Source organism: Elaeis guineensis, chromosome 8, assembly GCF_000442705.2.
Source record: "Elaeis guineensis isolate ETL-2024a chromosome 8, EG11, whole genome shotgun sequence".
In the NCBI taxonomy this organism is placed as follows: domain Eukaryota; kingdom Viridiplantae; phylum Streptophyta; class Magnoliopsida; order Arecales; family Arecaceae; genus Elaeis; species Elaeis guineensis.
Window position 1 is genome coordinate 119,271,199 of NC_026000.2, and position 13,253 is coordinate 119,284,451.

Here is a 13,253-nt window from a genome sequence, read left to right on the forward strand (position 1 = left end):
ATCTGGGATCTCCTTTTTATAGACGGAGGGTGCAATAGATGATAGCGACGTTTGTAACCGTCTGGCAGTGGGTCGTTCGGGGCCAGGAGGAATTTGTAATGAAACGTAGTGGAGTGAAATCGTGGCCATCACTACGATCTGCCACGTGAAGTCTGTTGCGGAGAGTGAAGCGGCATCCATTGTCGTGACTTGTCAGAGGGTAGAGGAGCCACGCGGTATCCGTCGCAAGAAGTGGCGCAGAGTAGTGGCCATTATCGTGGCCTGCCAGGGAGTAATGAAGCCGTGCGGGATCCATCGCAGGAAGTGGAGCAGAGTCGTGGCCGTTACGATGGCCTGCCAGGGGATAATAGAGCCGCACGGGATCCGTCGCAGGAAGTGGAGCAGAGTCGTGGCCGTTACTGTGGCCTGCCAGGGGTCCAGGCCTGTTGACCGAAGTTTGATTGAGGTATCTGGCGGAGAGAGGTAGCTGTCCATCTGAAAGGAGCTCGGACGCTGCAAATCCTGTTGGGTGCCTTGGGCGCTAAGGCGGCAGGCGAGGATTACTCGTCCTAGGAGTTCAGTCAGAGGCTTTCTGCAGACGCAGTCCGGTTTCTCGCAAACTTCGACAGAGGGCAGACCGACGGTGGATGTTGGACGGTGCTGGGGAGGTTCATCCGCAACGGAAGCTCGAACGAAGGCCTACGGTGGGAATCCGGCACGGACCGTTCATGGTAGAAACTTGAAGTAGATCGTTATGTAGTGGAAGCTCGGAGTGGGTCGCTTGCGGTAGGAGCTCGGAGTCTGGCTCCCGTAGGAGTCCAGATGAAGTCTTCCTTCAGTTGAAGCCGGGGATGAAGTCCGGCTCCCGTAGGAGTCCGGATGAAGTCCACCTGCAGTTGAAGTTAGGGACGAAGTCCGGCTCCCGTAGGAGTCCGGATGAAGTCTACCTGCTGTAGAAGTCGGGGATGAAGTTCGGCTCCCATAGGAGTCCGGAAGAAGTCTTCCTGCAGCCAGAGTCGGGGACGAGATCCGGCTCCCGTAGGAGTCCGGATGAAGTCTACCTGCAATTGAAGTCGGGGTGAAGTCCGGCTCCCGTAGGAGTCCGAATGAAGTCTACCTGCAATTGAAGTCGGGGCGAAGTCCAGCTTCCGTAGGAGTCCGGATGAAGTCTATCTGCTGTAGAAGTCGGGGATGAAGTCCGACTCCCGTAGGAGTCCGGATGAAGTCTTCCTGCAGCCGGAGTCGGGGACTAGGTCCGGCTCCCATAGGAGTTCGGATGAAGTCTACCTGCAATTGAAGTCAGGGCGAAGTCCGGCTCCCGTAGGAGTCTGGATGAAATCTACCTGCAATTGAAGTCGGGGCGAAGTCCGGCTCCCGTAGGAGTCTGGATGAAGTCTACCTGCTGTAGAAGTCGGGGACGAAGTCCGGCTCCTGTAGGAGTCCAAACGAAGTCTACCTGCAGTCGGAGTCGGGGATGAGGTCCGGCTCCCGTAGGAGTCCGGATGAAGTCTACCTACAATTGAAGTGGGGGTGAAGTCCGGCTCCCGTAGGAGTCCGGAGTCTACCTGCAATTGAAGTCGGGGCGAAGTCTGGCTCCCGTAGGAGTTCGGATGGAGTCTTCCTGCAGTCGGAGTCGGGGACGAGGTCCGACTCCCGTAAGAGTCCAGAGTCTACCTGCAATTGAAGTCGAGGCGAAGTTCGGCTCCCGTAGGAGTCCGGACGAAGTCTACCTATAGTCGAAGTCGGGGGCGAAGTTCGGCTCCCGTAGGAGTCTGAGTGCAGTCTAGAAGGTGGTCGATCATCGTGGAAACTTGGGTGGAGTCTGTCCGTCGTGAATAATTTGGTCGACGCTGGTCGGGGCTTATCCGTCGACAAAATTTGGGAGTGTTGCGGAGGCTCGGCCGCCAGAGAGGTTCGAAGAGATGTCGTCGAAGGTCGGAAGTCGGTAGAATCCCCGGAGGGTCACTCCTGTCACGAACTTCGACTGGGGGGTATTTTATATCCAACAGTAATCCCCCTACTTCCGAGTTCGAGTTTCGAATGAATGAAGTACAAAGAAATTTTCACAACCGAAGTTTCCCCCTTGAATCCCGTGCATGATCACCCTCAGATATTCCAGCATTTAATGCGCGCGTGCTGGAATAGAAGTTCATCCGAAGTCAGAGAACAAAGAATGGCACCCAGCACAAAAATCGGGCGAGGCCCAGCCCTAGATGTGGGTTCGTCTACAGTGTGGGGGTTCTGGGGGGCTGAGGCGGATGAACTCCAGGAATCACTAGAGGCGGAAGTGCCAGAAAATATTTCAAACAAAGGCTCTAAAAATCCTGGAGAAATCAGGCGGGACAAGAGGCGAAAGGTTTGCGGAGGATCAAACCAGAAGAATACGGCAGAAGAAAAATGGAGAGAAAGGACACCTAGATGGCAAGAAGAGAAATGAAAGTTTCGGGACTAACCTAGATCGCTCCGAAGGATGCAGAGGGGCGAGGACAAGGATGACTCGAAGAACGCTTAGGGCCAAGGTGGACGCCAAAGAGGGTCGGAGCTCTCAGAGAGAAGGCAGACACCGACAGAACTCTCAGGCAGAATGAGACTCCTGAAGGCGGAAAGGCGGGTTTAAATAGACCCTGGGATCCGGTGCTATAATGATCGCGGATCTCCCCAGGCCGACCAACACTCACCACGTGTCCCACTCGCCACCGCAGGCGGCTAAAAGTGGCTGACAGCTGACAGAGCCATTACTGCGCCGTACCTGGGCCAACGCACCAACAAAAATTCTGAAAGGTCCCTTCAGATCGCCCCGATTTGAAAAGACTCCAGCACGCGTGCATTAAATGCCGGAATATCTGAGGGCGATCGTGCACGGGATTCAAGGGAGCAACTTCGACTGTGAAAATTTCTCTGTACTCGAACTCGGAAGTAGGGGGACTACTGTTGGGTATAAAATACCCTCCAGCCGAAGTTCATGACAGGAGTGACCCTCCAGGGAATCTACCGACTTCCGACCTTCGGCAACATCTCTCCGAACCTCTCTGGTGGCCGAGCCTCCGCAACACTCCCAAGTTTTGCCGACAGATAAGCCCCCACCAGCGTCGACCGGATTCTTCGCGACGGACGGACTTCACCCAGGTTTCCACGATGATCGACCACCTTCTAGACTGCACCCGGACTCCTACGGGAGCCGGACTTCACCCCCGACTTCGACTGCAGATAGACTTCGTCCGGACTCCTACGGGAGTAGGACTTCGCCCTGACTTCAATTGCAGGTAGACACCGGACTCTTACGGGAGCTAGACCTCGTCCCCGACTCCGGCTGCAGGAAGACTCCATCCAGACTCTTACGGGAGCTGGACTTCGCCCCGACTTCAATTGCAGGTAAACTCCAAACTCCTACGAGAGCCAGACTTCGCCCCGACTTCAATTGCAGGTAGACTTCATCCGGACTCCTACGGGAGCCGGACATCATCCCCGACTCCGACTGCAGGAAGACTTCGTCTGGACTCCTATGGGAGCCGGACTTCGTCCCCGACTTCTACAGCAGGTAGACTTCATCCGAACTCCTATGGGAGCCGAATTTCATCCCGACTTCAATTGCAGGTAGACTTCATCCAGACTCCTACGAGAGCCGGACTTCGCCCCGACTTCAATTACAGGTAGACTTCATCCGGACTCCTATGGGAGCCGGATCTCGTCCCCGACTCCGATTGCAGGAAGACTTCGTCCAGACTCCTATGGGAGCCGGACTTCATCCCCGACTTCTACAGCAGGTAGACTTCATCTGGACTCCTACGGGAGCCGGACTTCGCCCCAACTTCAATTGCAGGTAGACTTCATCCAGACTCCTATGGGAGCCGAACTTCGCACCGACTTCAATTGTAGGTAGACTTCATCCGGACTCCTACGGGAGCCGGACCTCATCCCCGACTCCGACTGCAGGAAGACTTCGTCCGGACTCCTACGGGAGCCGGACTTCGTCCCCGACTTCTACAGCAGGTAGACTTCATCCGGACTCCTACGGGAGCCGGACTTCGTCCCCGACTTCAACTGCAGGTGGACTTCATCCGGACTCCTACGGGAGCCGAACTTCATCCCCGGCTTCAACTGAAGGAAGACTTCATCTGGACTCCTACGGGAGCCGGACTCCGAGCTCCTACCGCAAGCGACCCACTCCGAGCTTCTGCTACATAACGATCTACTTCAAGTTTCTACCATGAACGATCCATGTCGGATTTCCACCATAGGCCTTCGTCTGAGCTTCCGTTGCGGACGAACCTTCCCAGCACCATCCGACATCCACCGCTGGTCGGCCCTCTGTCGAAGTCTGTGAGAAACCAGACTGCGTCTGCAGAAAGCCTTTGATCGAACTCCTACGACGAGTAATCCTCACCTACCGCCTTAGCACCCAAGGCACCCAACAGGATTTGCAGCGTCCGAGCTCCTTTCAGATGAACAGCTACCTCTCTCTGCCAGGCACCTCAATCAAATTTCGACCGACAGGCCTGGACCCCTGGCAGGCCACAGTAATGACCACGACTCTGCTCCACTTCCTGCGACGGATCCCGTGCGGCTCTATTACCCCCTGGCAGGCCACAGTAACAGCCACGACTCTGCTCCACTTCCTGCGACGGATCCCACGCGGCTCCATTACTCCCTGACAGGCCACGATAATGGCCACTACTCTGCGCCACTTCCTGCGACGGATACCGCACGGCTCCTCCACCCTCTGGCAAGTCGCGACAATGGATGCCGCTTCACTCCCCGCAACAGACTCCACGTGGCAGATCGCAGTGATGGCCACGATTCCACTCCACTACATTTCATAACAAATTCCTCCTGGCCCCAAACGGCCAACTGCCAGACGGTTACAAACGTCACTATCATCTATTGCACCCTCCTCCTATAAAAAGGGGACCCCAGATACGTTATTCTCTAAGCTCTCATTTTCTATCTAAAAACTCTGCTAAAATTTCTGTTCGAGCACTCCAGTCTTGTTGAGGCAGAGAGCTGACTTGACGTCGGAGGGTCTTATCGGAGCAACCCCAACTCCGATTTAGACTTCTTTTGCAGGTCCCGACGGCGACCACGACTCCCTCGACTCCAGCTTCTCCGACGCAGGTGAATTTTTGCACCAACACATATAATGAATAATCATCGATAAAAATTATGAAGTGGACATGGCCACCCCTGGCTTGTACATCGAATGGACTATACACGTCAATATGTACCAGGGCTAATATCTCAGTGACTCTTTTCTTTTATCTCATAAAGGACAGCTTGGCCATTTTTTCTTGAAGACACGATTCACAAATCGGATAAGACTCAGAAGTCAATGATCCAAGAAGATCATCTTTCTTCAGTTTGTTGAGTCTGTCCTCTCCAATATGGCCTAGCCTAAGGTGCCACAAATATTTTTTGCTAATTCTATCTCTATGTCTCTTAGACCCTATAACATTCATAATTTTCTCCTTAATATTTACACTCGCATCCATATACAAATGATAAAGATCGTCAATCAATAAAGCACGTACAATAATTTTATTTTCGAAATAAATTGAATACATGTCTTTATTGAAATGAAAATTATGATTATCCTATGTCAGTACAGATATAAAAATTAAATTTCTATTGGCTACAGGTACATAATAGCAGTCTTTAAGAATTAAACTAACTCCTAATGATAATAGCAGATGATAGGTCCCGACGGCCACAGTAGCAATCCTTGCTCTATTGCCGATCCGAAGAGTGATCTCATCTTCCCTCAGCCTTCTCACTTCTTCAAGACCCTGCATAAAAGTACACAAATGAGCACTTGATATAGAATCTAGAACTCAACTAGAAGAAGAGGAAACCCTTAGATTAGTTTCAATAACGATCATATCAGATGTACCTTCAGAAGGCCCATCTTTCTTCCTACTCTTGATAGTCACCAGATAGGTCGAACAGTTCCTTCTCTAGTAGCTTTTGACATTGCAATGAAAATACCTTCCGTTGTCATCGACCTTATTCGAAACCTACTTCTTGGGCTTGGCCTCATTCTTTTGTTTCTTCACAGACTTCTTCTTCTTCTTGAAAGAAGACTTTCTTTTAGAGGAAGCCTGCTCTACAACTAGAACTATATCCTTTGAACTCTTCAAGGTATCTTCTGCTGTTACCAGCATGTACAGTAACTCAAGCAAAGTGCTATCAATTTTGTTCATATGGTAGTTCATGATGAACTATCCATATGAATCAGGAAGAGACTGGAGGATCAGATCCACCTGTAATTTCTTATCTATGTTAATGTCGAGCTTTTGAAGCTCCTCAATATCTTTGATCATTGTCAAACAATGATCATTGATTGACTGTCCATCACGTATTTTCATTCTAAAATATCTTCGGGAGACCTCAAAGTGAGCTGTACGACTCTGCTCACCGTACAACTCTTGCAGGTGAGTCAGTATCTCTGTGACAGTCCTCTTGTCTTCATGCTGTTGCTGAAGATCATTGGACATCGACGCTAAAATATAACACTTAGCCTTGTTATCCTTATCCATCTACTTCTCAAGTGCGGCTCGTTGATCAGGAGAAGGACGAGCTGGTAACACAGGCGCATCCTAGTCAAAGACATGGGTAAGTTTCTCGAAACTGAAAATGATTCTCAAATTCTGAAGTCAGTCTTTATAGTTCATACTGATCAACCTATTGGTATCGAGGATACGAGCTAAGAAATTGAAACTCGACATGATTATCTACAGAGAGAATAGTTTTTAGTTAGATATTTATACTTATAAAAATATTTATTCTAGAGACTTTAAAAATAAACAAAGGCTCTCACTATTTTTTCAAATCTTCAACACTCCTCGGATGGAGAAACAGAAATCAATACACGATCGATTTCAAATTGGTACTGCGGTCTCATTTTCTATACACATCTCACCTAATAGTTATTGATGAGCATAGACTAATGAATGGACAATACTTTATCCATTGCTTCACTAAGCAAAATGCAGTAAGCTTGGTCTCCAAATTCTATGGCCTCACCTAACAGTTATTGATATATTTTTTAGCTAAGTTAGACCTATCATTCACCAAAAGACACAAAATCATTATTGAGACCCTCACCTAACAGTTATTAGGCCCAACTCCATCTCTACCTCGAGACATCAGATGTCAATAGAGTGGTTGTACCTTTTCGATATAATCAAACCACTGTATCAGTCGAGAACGATCAATGCCAGGAAGGCACCCGTATTTTTACAACGATGGAAGACCTCTAGACTTAATATTTAGTGAAGAGATTTAAGTTTAGATCTCTTCTAAATCAGTAGATTTGACATCCAACTGATTAAATTCAGATCAGCACATCAACATATCTAACCAGCCTAGTCGGTATGGGTGAACTCGAGTCAACAAGTAACCTAGCATGAAACTAAATCTTCCAAGATGGCCAGATAAGTTAAGATGAGTGGGGGTCCCCCCACTACTTTCTTTAGACATCAATCAAAATTGGCCAGATCAGATAACAGAATCAATTAAATAACCACCATCTAAATACTTGTCTTAAACACCAAATTGGTCAATTAGAATCGATCAGATTAACCTATTGAAATAAGCCCAAACCATTGAGCCAAATTTAGTCTTGAGTCAATCAACTCACATCAAAATGTGAATCAATACGATCAACTACAACTAAACTCAATTTTGAGCCCCTTTGATCTAATTTTAATCAACCATTGATTAGGTTCAATCAACTACTCAAAATCGATAATGGATTCTAGCCTAATCTAATCAATTTGATCCTAATTGTAGCTTGATCACTAGACCTAATTTGTTCAACCCATACCCACATGTAATAACATAATTTTAGATCCAAAAATAATTTTTAGATTATGTTTCATTACATGCATTAGTGACTTATGATCTTGAAATAGTTTCAGATCTAAACCTAATATCATATATCATATATATGTAGTTTCAGATCTAAACTAAAACATGCATCACATATACATCAAATTTTAGATCTAAAATTAAAAATATATATATCAAATATATGTGTAATTAGATCTAAAATAATGATTAAAATATTTTAAAAATATTTTTTAGAAAATCGATTCGTATCAAATTAAGATAACCTTTTTAATATAGGGGGTAAACCCTATACTAGGATAATCTTATACCAATTTGATATGAATTTTTAATCATTCTAATTTCAGATCTAAATATAAAATAAGATATATCACATATGCTAATTTTTAGATCTAAAATATTTATTTAATTACTTTGAAATAATTTTCAAAACTGATCAATCTTGTGTTAGGACAATCTTTGCAATATAGGAGATAAATCTTATACCAGGACAACCTTATACCAGCACAAGATCAATTTCAAATCATCAAAATTTTTAGATCTAAGATAAAAAAAATAGATTATATATGTCTTTAAAAATCAATGACTTTGATATCACTGTTAGAAAATCAAATAGGATGCATGTATAGATTTCAAAAATTTTTCAATCGCAGCCAAAAAATAATCGGGTTAAACCCTTTAACCCTATATGCATTAGATCTCATCTAATCCTATCCAAGCTTAGAAGTAAAGATATGCATATATTTTAAAAAATAAAATAAGGATGAGATCAAATCTCAATATCTTTATGCCCATAGAAAATCATCGCAATCGATGATCTCAGATTCAAAGATTTTCGAGCCGCATACGTGTCTAACCTCCATATGTATCCATCGAAATCAGCCTTGAATTTTTTTTCTCATAATAGATTCTTCTTATCTAAGTAGGATCTTAGTCTTTTAGAACTTTGATTGACTCTTTAATCTTGACTGCGAACTCAACTCTTGAACTGCAGCCTTTTTCTCTTTGTTCCTCGCTGTAGAAGAAAGTCTTCTTAACTCTTGGCATGTAGAAGGATGGATGCCCAACCCTTGAGCATGGAAAGAGAAGAGAAAGAGAGGGTGTGGCATGGAGAAGGGAGAGAGATCTAGTTTTTAATTAAAAATTACTAACTTCTAAAATCCTAGGAGATCTTCCCTTTATAGAGGTCTTTTCCTGATTCAAATCAGGAACCAATTAACTTAAAAAGGCACATCCTTATCTCATAAGGATTTTTATCTTTTTAATCTGATTTTTTTTATTAAAATTAGACTTAGTTTGTGAGACATCAGTCTCTTTTGGTAAGCATATGGGGCACCTCAGTCAGATAAGACAATCTGAGTGGACACCTTATATAATATAGGGCAGGTAGATGGGGCGCCAACACATGATGCCCTCTTAGCATTTTTTTGCACAAGAGAGGGGGTGTAGCCCCTCTCTCTCTCTCCTTCCACATCCAGCCATAAGAGGGGGCGGGCCCTTCTACCATTATCCAAGGGGTTGGCACCCCTTGATCCTGCCAAAAAGGGAGGAAGGCGCCACCCTTCTTCCCAATAATTTCACATACACTATGAAGAGATAATAAGAAGATAATTTAGCCAACTCATTGACTTAATCCAATTTTTTTGGGCTCATAATTAGGTGCCCAACTAAATCCAAATAGATTTAAGTTCAAGATAATGGACTTGATCCAATCAAAGTCCCGAGAAGAAGTAGGTTTAACCATGTGCTAACATGATTTTCTTAAATCCAATAGGATTTCAATAAATTCTAATCCAAATAGAACTTCATAAGTCCAATTGATAAATTCAAGATTAAATCCCTTAATATATGACCTCATAGGTTTCGATCTATCTGATAGTAAGATATATTGTGATCTCCATGATAATATCATCAAAACTAATTTTAATGAATTGAAATATTTTCAATTCTATCTTTCGAGGATCATCGATCATCAAGACGATGTCCGATGAGTCCCACAATCCATTAGTGATACTTAACAGTATGTAGTGACAATCCAGCAGAATAAAAATATGAACTCTTATGTGCAGTTATCGTATGATTCAATCTTTTTATCATGAGTTCCGACTTGACAGAGGTCATAGAAAACTCGTCAGACCCCATCATTAATTATATACAAGATTGGCTTTACTCGAGTTCATTTGTAAATTTTGTGGAAACTCTTTTTCTGTATTCTCACTTGCTTTAGTCAAACACTTTCTGAATTCAATCTCACAAATTGCATAGGACTTTACCTTTTCTATCAAGGTCAATATATTCTATCTAGGTGCATCCTACTCCAAACAACAAATCTGAACCTACTGAAATCAACATATACAGCAAAGATCTGAATGGTTAGGGATCAAGAAAATATGTAGTCAAACTTAGTATCCTCACTGTGAATAGCCAATGATACCGCAGGTCAAAAGACCACTCACACCACTGCAGCATCGAGAAGATCACTAATGAGTGAGGAGACATCCATGTGGTTTTTTGTGTTGGTCCAGCTCAGTACAAGTTGTTCTCCAACAACCATCCGTACTCTCACCCCAGTATCTCTACACTGCAGATCTAAGACTTATCTGCTTACAAAGGAGGTGAACTATGCATCGATCTTAAATAGATTGATCACTATCTTCCATGATGATCCTTTGATCTGGAGTATTTAGAAATTAACCATTAATTAATGTATATCTCAAATTTTCAACACTTTAAAAATATACAAAAAATATCTTTGTTAATTTTTAAGACAAATCATAGACACAAATATGATTGAAATAAAAAAAGTTCTTTATTGATAATAAAAATATTATAAGTATAAGATTAAGCTCTAAGATTACAAAATATGTTAGCTAACAATTGGCTTCTAGGATACAAATCTAACAACATATTCTCGAAAAATTAAGAATTTGAGGTATGTATCATTGATGGTTAATACTTAAATTACTCTCAATTATAAAATTATCATGGAGATGTGATTGATCCAGATAGATTGGTGCACGGATCACTTTCTTCAGACAGATAAGTCTCGAATCTACAGTATAGAGACACTGAAATGAGAGTACAGATGATTGTTAAAGAATAACTAGCATAGAGTGTGACTAACATAAGAAGTCATATGGATATCTACTCACTAGTTAGTAATATTTTCGATGCTGTAGTTGTGTGAATAATTCTTTAACTATAGTGCCACAACTGCTTACAGTGAGGCTGCTGGAGTTTGATTACACAAAAATATTGACTCAATGAGTCCTTGTAGTGGATGTTAGCAATAGTTGATCCACTATGGAAGTAGGATGCACATCGAGATGGGATCTATCGACCTTAACAGAAGAGAATAGTCCTATTGGATTTAAGAAACTGATTTCTTAAGTCTATGGCCATAGTAGTGTGATTGATGAAAAAAAAATTTTATGAGAATCATAGTCGGACTCGAGCTAATTGAATCTATCATATGATCAATGTTAAAGTTTGACGATTTATCCATGACCTAGCATCTGGTTGGGACTCACGATAGAGGGACTGAATCATATGGTAACTGCACCTAGAGGTTCATCACTTTTATTCTATTAGATTGTCGCTACATCTGCTAGATATCACTAATAGATTGTGAGAGCTCACTAAGATCATCCTAGATCAATGATTCTTGATGGATGTGAGTTAGAAGTGTTCTAATCCATTAAAAGGAGTTTTCAATGATATTGTGATAGGAATCATAATATATCTCACTATCAGACATAATAGAATTTATGAGATCACACATAATAAAAATTTCTGACTGATTGGATGGTTGAGTTATGATTATGAATTGCAATAAGATTTAATTATCAATATGATTGATGATTAATTTAATATAAAAATTATTATTGAAAGATTCACTAAATATTAGTGAATTGTAGGAGGATCAATTAACAATTAGATTGCTATCTAGCTCAATCTAATTGACCTATGAGATTTAAATCAAATCTAATTAAATTAGATTTAATTTAAATTAGTTTGGATTTGATTAGATCAAGCCTAATTAATTTATGAGATAATCCAATTGCATAAGGAGAATAATTCCTACTTTGACTAGAACTTGATTGAATCAATTTTTTAATTAGATTAAGATTTAATCTAGATTTAATTAAATTTTTAATTAGACTATAAATTAACTTAATTTTTTTGCTAACTAATTCTAAATTGATTAGGATTAGATCAAATTTAAATTGAATTTAAATCAGCAAACAAATGAATCCTGGTTGGACTAAGATTTCTCCTTAGCGCCACCTCTCTTTTTGCACCACCTAAGCCCAATGCCTAATTTGATTTGATGTGTGGTTGGACCAACCCAAGCATATCTATGCTACCTCTCTTATGTCCATTTTTGGTTGAGATCAAATCTGATTTGATCTAGTTTTGATTGGATCAAAATAGAATTTCCAATTTGATTGGGTTTCATCTTAACAAACCTAGCCAAACTCTAACTTTTTGAAACCCTTTAACCCCATCTATAAATAAAGGGGCTTATGGACGTGGGAGTGCATTTGAAAACCCACCTGGGGCATGAGCAATTGAGTGTGGATCAACTTGGGGCGTGAGCTTTAGAGAGAGGAAAAAAGAGAGAAAGGGTTTTCTCTCTTCTAGTTTTCTTCTTCCTCCTACACTTTATCTTCTTCTTTCTTGAGATTATCTTGAAGATTGAAGGAGATCCTGTTCAATCATCAAGGAAGTATTCTCTATAAGGAAGCTAGCACCCCAAAAAGAATATAGAGCCTTTAATCAGATCTGATCTCATATGGATATCCGTAGAGATCAAGCACGTGCATGGCTACATCAGAACCTGAAGGCATCCACAAATCCAGATTCGAGAAAGAGTTCTATGATTCAAGTATGTAATTCAATCATAATTAAATTTTTAATCTCTGAAATCAAATGCTTTATGTCTTATTTATCATTATATGAACTAGATCAATAAGTATAAGATTTTGATCTATGCATGCGTAGGATTAAAACTATTTTAATCTTAATTTTCGCTGCTTAAATTCAAAATTATTTTGAAATCTGCATGCAAAATACCTAAAATCTAACACACTTGTCTAAGAAAGGGTTTGCTTACTAAGACTATCCTTAATATTTTATCCTTCTCCCAAAATTCTAGTGGCAAGTTGGGCAATCTAATCCAAACCTTAGCATATCGAATGGAATCATGGTCAGGTTCGAAATTTGGCACTAGCTTTCCAATGCCAATAACTGACTAGCCAAGGACTAAAGTCCTTTAGCCAGGATTCAGTTCTTGACCTCCTCAAGTAGCAACCTGAACACCAAGATTTCCTCTAAGAGTGGTGAAACATAGAACTTCTCTTCCACACTCCACCTGATTTTGAGCTATTTTTCTAATAAATTCCAACTAAAAATCCCTTCTCAAAAACTTA